The following is a 7295-nucleotide window of genomic DNA, read 5'->3' on the forward strand; positions in this document are numbered from 1 at the left end:
TAAAAATTAATTCTGGGGCAGGACAATAAAGAAACTCATAGAAGAATGTTAATTCTGCTTCCAATCATGCGAGGAGTTCAGTCACTGAAGTCAGGAGTGAATTCAGTCTGTCTGGTTTCCATGGGCTATGGGGAGGCTTTGCTGGTGCTATTATTTCCTGCTAGATTTGCCTGGAACTTTTCAATGCTATTAGTGGAATCATTTCCTCTATGGAGAAGCAGCCACATCTCCCATGGCTCTCCATCTCTGCTGTGGGTTGCTCCATTGTACATTGCGTCTTCCTTTGATCCTCATAGACAGCACCAAGCGCTCTGCCTGCAGGGTGGTGTTCCGTGTTCTGGCCAATTACCCAGGCATGAAGCCAGTCATGAAGGACAAGTCTTCTCCTGGGGAAAACCCCCTCTGAGGACTCACCTCTGCTGTAGTGCCTTCAAGGAACCAACCCACTAATTATGGGAGAGGAGTGCTGAGGTTTGTATCTTATCTTTACCTTTACATGAAGGTAAAGCAGAAAAGGAGATCCCAAGGCTGAGACCCCAGGTATGTCCCATCACTTTGAGGTGCTGCTTGACCCCTTCTCTGTCTCTCTGTTCCCCAGGGAGACCTCCTTCCCTTCACAGGCTGCCTGTATTCCATCAGTGAGGGACTCTCCAAGGCCTTCTTGAAAATCCCAACTTAAACAAGAGTGTGTCAAACTTCGCAAGGTGTGGCTGCAAAGGATAACTAATTCCTGCCAGTAACACATTATAAAGTGCTCAGCTGGCAGGCATTGGGGCAGAGGAAAATGGTTACTTCAGCGGTATTACAACTGCTTGTCCTCCATCGCCACGGACGGCGGCTGGCAGCATGCAGCCCCACTGATTTAAGCTCTGCAGGCTCCCATGTTGGCTCAGAGCTGCCTTACAGGACTTGGCCATAAACTGCACAGCCCAAGGAAGATGTTGCTTGTTTTCTGAAGGCCAGGATGAAAATCACCCCATGCATGTCCTCTATCTATTGCCTCTCTGGGCAGGGAAAACATAAATGCCTTGCCCACCATTTTATTTATTGGCTTTTCTCTGTTTCCTGGGAAAAGCCTTTTTTCCCCCCTAAGTACTTGCGTGTATGTGAGCCTGTGTGGGGCAGGCGTGTGTGCGTGTGTGTGTGTGTGTTTAGGAGGTTAAAACCAATTCCTTGCTGTCAGCAAGTGATGTTACAAACCTGCTCTGACAAGGCTGGTTGTATATTTACAGTTGGTGAGAGCGAAGGCTTCATCAATCTTCACGCTTTGAAAGGGACAGGCCCGCTCCCATGAGCACCTGCTCCGGGAGAACAGCTGAACTGTGACTTTCCAGGGAGCTAGCTGTAAATTTTAGCCATTCCCCCCGCAGCCCACGCATGCTTGAGCTCTTTAACCTTCCCAGGCTGGCAGGAGTCCCAGCAATCAGTTTAGTGCAAAGACTGGGTTCTTGTTAATTAACCTTTTGTTTCCCACTGCAGGTGTTTCAAAGTTTCTTCATGTTAAAAAGGAAGAGAGGGAAAAGGAATTCTTTGCAGAGGTGCAGCCACTCTCTTCCACTGCTCTCTATGCTCGGTGGTCAAACAGGATCAGCCTTTCTTGCGTTTTCCCTCCAAGGTTGTCTCTTGGATGTGTGTCTGTAACAGCGTCTGCTGGGTATCTGCATCTGCAGAAAGTATTCCAAGCCCACTGTCATTTTGTCCTGCCAGGCCACGTTTCCCTCCTTCCTGAGGCGCTTCCTTTTCCAACCCATTCCTCCTTCTCCAGACAGCTTTCTCCAGGCATGCTGCTCCTCTGTGCGTTGATGTTCTGTTTAATCTGTTTGGCCTCCTGCACCCAGCCTGCCCAGCCAGGGAGGTTTGATTACAGACCCACTGAACACTCCTGTTGTGGCAGCCTCCAGTCTTCCCAGAGTGCTTGCTCAGGGAAGGGGAAAACCCAACCCTGCCTATGGCTCCAAACAGGCCAACCTGTGCTAAACACCTCTAAGAGTGCACTGGGCAAGGCCAGTGAGGAGACAGAGTTTAGAAAGTGATGTAGGAAAGCATAGGAGAGAATTCAGACGGATCATGCTTGGCATGTGTGAAAGCAGTTGGTTTACCTCAAGTAGGCTGTCCTGTTGATAAAATAAAGCTATATCCCTTTGGGAGGGAAGTATTCCTGTGCTGTAGGAAAAGGGAAGTATTGTCCTGTTTGATCAGTGAAATTATTAGTAGAACAAGAACCTGTTGTATCTCTAAGAAAATTCATATGTGGAAATTTATCACAAGGAAAAAAAAATACGTTTAAGCCCCACTTAAAACAATAAAATAGATCTTTTGAGGGAAAGTTTCAGACTTTTCTGTAGAAGAGGAATAATGGTTTCTATAATTTAATAGGTGCTACATTTGGTGAGGAGTGCCAGCAAATCCATTTCACATAATGATATTTTATCTCCCCTGAAATGGTCATTTTCATGAATGTCTTTTTATTGGTTCCCTTGTCCCACAAAGTGTCCAAGGTGGTGCTGCTCATCCCCAGAAACTGAGTGCATACAGAGGCAGGGATGACTCCAGAAACCTATTAATAATGGTGACACACAAAATGGGCAGGAACTGCATGACAGTTAAATGTGCTCCCTATAAATAAAGAACATTTCTACTTTGACCCTCAGGGCTGTGGCTTTTTAGCGCTTACTTTTGTAGGAGTTAAGGTGGTCACAGCTATTAAAAGCTAGAGATAAGCTGCAAGGAAATTCAGGGGAGGATAACAGCACCTTTTCCTCTGCTGAGATGGATGGAGCATTAACTATGAAGGTTTCCAGATTCTTAGAACCCTTGTAGTGTACCTCATATATGAACTAAAAATCACGGTTATGGTTTCATTCTGGTCGGTACATTATGCTGATTAGAGGTAGTGACCACAATCTGTGACTGCTATTGCAGAAAATAAACTGAGTTTCAGGAAACTGAAGGGAGGAATTTCTTCTTGGGAAAAACAAGCAGAAAGTTGGAAGAAAATCAGAATAAAATGGAAGGAAGTGAAAAATATACAAGGGTAGGTATCAAGAAGGCAATATATGATGTTATAGTGTGATATATACACTTGGTATAAGATGGCTGGTGACATTCACAGTCAACACAAGGTCTTTGCAGCCTTCCCTTTCATGTGCTGTGTATCCATAGAATCAAAATTGCCCGAGTTTTGCCACCCTTTGAATTCTCCCTCTTGAAGCTCCTGGTTTCCTACCTGGAGGCACCTGGAGCCCTGTTTGCGTGGAGGAACAAGGATGTGCCAACATGTGGTCCATGAAACTACAAATTCAGAATGAAGCAAGGAGCTAAAGAAGTGACAAGATGAGCCGTTATGGGAAATGAAGGGAAGACTGTGAAAATGGTTCTAATAAATAATAAGAAACGTTGCATGGGCCAAAGGAATAATAGATCAGCGATGGAAAGACTCTAAAAGCCACTGAGAGTTATTGATAGACACTGCGTAAGAAAAAAACCTAAAAAGACAGAAAAATCCCTTCCAGTTTTGCCTTCATGTTCACAAAGGCAGGAGGCAGGGCACATGCCAGAGTGAAAGATAAATTTCCTTTTGCATAAAGAAGAAATATTGAAGGAAACCGAGCAGAGGTGATGGAGAAGTTAAGAGTGTTAAAAAGACCCTGAAAGCATGTGGTCCTTGTCAACCCCCTTCCAGGGTTTTGAGCTGAGTCAGCAAAACGCATGACAGATCTGTGGAGGGAAATGAGAACCTCTTTGGAGCCCAGTAATGGAGAGGTTCCTGCAAGTGTCAAGCCCAGAGGTCCCAAGAAGCCTTCCGGAAATGAAAGGTGGTGGTACAGAGGCAGGTACCTTGCATGGCCAGGAGGCCAAAGTGGGCCTTTAATCTGGGGTTGCAGTGGGGAAATAGTTAGGAGAAGTTATGAGTTTAATTAAGGAAAGCCATCAAGGATTCACAGATTGGAAGCTGTGCCAATAAGGGGAAAAGAAAACTGACAGCGGCTTTCTGAGGAATGAATGCAAATCAGAGGGCAGGGAAAGCCAACAGATATAACTTGTGCAGTGGCAGGAAAGGTTGGGTATAACACAGTCAAGAAGTGTAATCTGGAGTAGAAGTGATGAGTGTGGGCCATGGAATTTGAGCACTGGGCTGGCGGGTCCTTGCAGCTGAGCTACTTGTGAGGATGCCCGTGTGCTGGCTGTGAGGAAGCATGATGTGAAAGGACTTCAGGACACAAGATAAAGTGGGTGCTGAGGTGAATTTAACCAAAGGAAGCGCAATCATAGAATCATAGAATGGTTAGGGCTGGAAAGGACCTTAAGATCATCCAGTTCCAACCCCCCTGCCATGGGCAGGGACACCTCACACTAAACCATCTCACCCAAGGCTTCGTCCAACCTGGCCTTGAACACTGCCAGGGATGGAGCATTCACAGCCTCCCTGGGCAACCCATTCCAGTGCCTCAGCACCCTGACAGTAGAGAACTTCTTCCTTATATCCAATCTAAACTTCGCCTGTTTAAGTTTTAACCCGTTACCCCTTGTCCTGTCACTACAGTCCCTAATGAAGAGTCCCTCCCCAGCATCCCTACAGCAGAGACAAGGGGACAAATGGTACAAGGGTTTGAGGGTGCCTGGTCTGGCTGCAGATGAGCACGAGTTCAATCCAAGCACTGCTCAGGCACGTCTCTGCACCAGGTTCCAATGGAAGACTTCTGATTCATGCACTCCTAATTAATTCAAGCACCCCTGAAGTAGGTAAGTGCAAGCTAAACAGCTACAATCAGCCATGCTGTGTCTGACTTTCCAATGGTGAACCAGGAGGAAACTGCTCTTGTGTTTTGGGGGAAACCAGCATTGTTTTGGTTCTGTCTGGTGACCGTTTATTTTGTACCCAAACAGCTTTAAAGCACTCATTGTCTACAGTAAGCAGGTAACAGGGACTACAGGAAGGGCTTTGCCTATTGAAACTCACGTTTTTGGGTTGGGAAAACTGCCGGGTTTTCTCCCCCAGAACAAAATGGGAGCCTGGGTTCTTACCTACAACCAGCCTTGAGAGCTGTGTGTCTCGCTGGTCACCTCAGACAAGCTGCTGCATCCCATACCTGGCCTGTCTTCTGCCTTCTGCCACCAGACTCGGTAACGTTTCCATGGATGAACCCGCTCCAGAAGCACTTCAGGAAGCAGCAGGGACAGGAGCGGGTGAGCGGCTGCTGGGCTGGGGAGGACTGGAGGCTTTTGGGGCCTTCCTCTGAGCTCCAGTGCTTCTGGGTGGGTTTGAGGGGCATAAATGAAGAGGAAACTGAACCAGAGCCGCCTCACGCCAAGTGTGCTGCTCGTGAGGGAGCACGCAGCCGCCTCAGGCAGCCATGTTGGGTGAGGAGACATCTGCCCCGGCTGTGCTGCCCACTGGATTCCTGTTATCCAGGACTGACTTGTATCCACCTTTTAATTTAACTGCATTTGTGCCTCAGAGAGAAGGAAATAAGGAAAACAAGAAGAATCCTTGAATCCCAGAATGGTTGAGATTGGAAGGGACCTTAAAGCTCATCCAGTTCCAAGCCCCTGCCACAGGCATGGATACCTTCCACCAGAGCAGGGTGCTCCAAGCCCCTGTGTCCAAACTCGAACTCTTAAACATCAACCTGTGGAATGTGCTTCACTCCACTGTGGGCTTGGACCAGATACTAACACCTGTGGGACAGCTGCGTAACTGCACCCCATTGCTGACAGCTCCTCTTTGGACCAGCATGACCTCACAGTAAAGGAGGCTAAACATGGCTCAGCTTCTGCGTGCATCTTCCTCAGGTAAAGCCCCGGGTGGAAGGTGACTTTGCAGGGGGATCATCACTTGGTGGCCATAAGGGGAACGGGGTGCTGTGAGGCGGTGTGTGAACATGGCGGCTGGGCAAGGCCGCCCCTTGAGGTAGCTTTTGGGCGGGAAAGCGCCCGCCGCCCCTCAGGGGGGCTGTGGAGGAGCCGGTGCCCGCCGCGCCTCAGCCGGGCTGTGGGGGAGCCGGTGCCCTCCGCCCGCCGCTAGAGGCTGCTCCACACCTCATTAAATAAATAAAAACAACCATTAACGAAGAAGCCGCTGCGAACGTGGCTTTCCCCGGCAGCACTTCGGAGCCGGGCCTTGACGGGGGCCGGAGGAGCAGTGGCATGGCGGTCGTCACCTTGGGTCTCCACCACAGGACTTTGGTGGCTGCTCCAGACAGAGGGATCCTGACCGGGGGATTTTGACCTCCCGTTTTCCATGTACCAGAAAGACAGTGGGGACATCTGACCAAACTTATCCCCCCACGTAAGTGTGTTTATGTATAGCAGAAGTTTTGCTCTGGAATCCCGGCAATCCCTGGTGGCTTTGCCAGGCAGAGCCTTGCAAGGAATGCATCTAAACATGCCTCAGCTTCCTTTGAAGCTGTTTCTTTGCAGGTTGAATTCCTTTGTCTCGGGAGCAGGCACATGTGGTGTTGATCAGGCAGCCCCCAGAAATTCAGCCCCTTTTCACTTGGGTTTGAAAACACCCCAAAAAACCCAACAGCAAACAGACTCTGAGATGCTGTGTTGGTGTAAATAGGAGCCCTGGTGCTGCAGCAATTGCTTTGCCAGGCTGAATGCCAGCAGCAAGTGTTGGTGTGCTCCTGTGACTTACACCCAGAAAACTGCGGTTGTTATTAGCCTCTGTTCTGCTGTGAGCCGCCGCTCTCACAAAACAATATACAACTTCATTCAAGCATGCTGTTGTTGTTGTCTGCCTGGCACTTTAGGCTGCTGGGTGAGGGAAGGTTTTATAGGCTCGACGTTTACAGTAAGTAAATATCAGCATTTTCACCAGCCTCCTTCCTCCTCTTCCCAAAGCTCTGACTTTATTTCCGCTCCCTCCGCCCTCTTTTGCCACCAGCTTGATCTTATTAGTCTGCAAAATTATAACCTTGTCGTAAACCTGGCCTTGGGAGCTAAGGAGGACCCCTCGCAGCCACGCTCATGGGTTCATTTGGGGTTTTTATCTGGGAAGTTGGTCCAGGCGTGGTTTTCTTACTAGGATAAAGCTGGAAAACCCTCTCCATTTCCTGGAAAAGCCACTTTCTCTGTGTCAGCATCTGCCACACTATGTGTACTACTTTGGCAATGGACAGACCAGGAGTTTACTCACTCTAATTCCCATGTTCAGTGTCTCACAGTATTTCTTGTTTAGCCTCGCGGTGCTCCTGAGAAGTTTGTAATTCTAAAGTCATTCTAAACAAGAATTAAACAGTAAAGAAGTGCTGGTATCTTCTTATTGCAGATGGGCAGGAGCTGGAACTGCA

Source organism: Pezoporus wallicus, unplaced genomic scaffold, assembly GCF_028554395.1.
Source record: "Pezoporus wallicus isolate ANWC-B61680 ecotype Strahan unplaced genomic scaffold, APGP_CSIRO_Pwel_v1 contig_8143, whole genome shotgun sequence".
Classification (NCBI taxonomy): Eukaryota; Metazoa; Chordata; class Aves; order Psittaciformes; family Psittacidae; genus Pezoporus; species Pezoporus wallicus.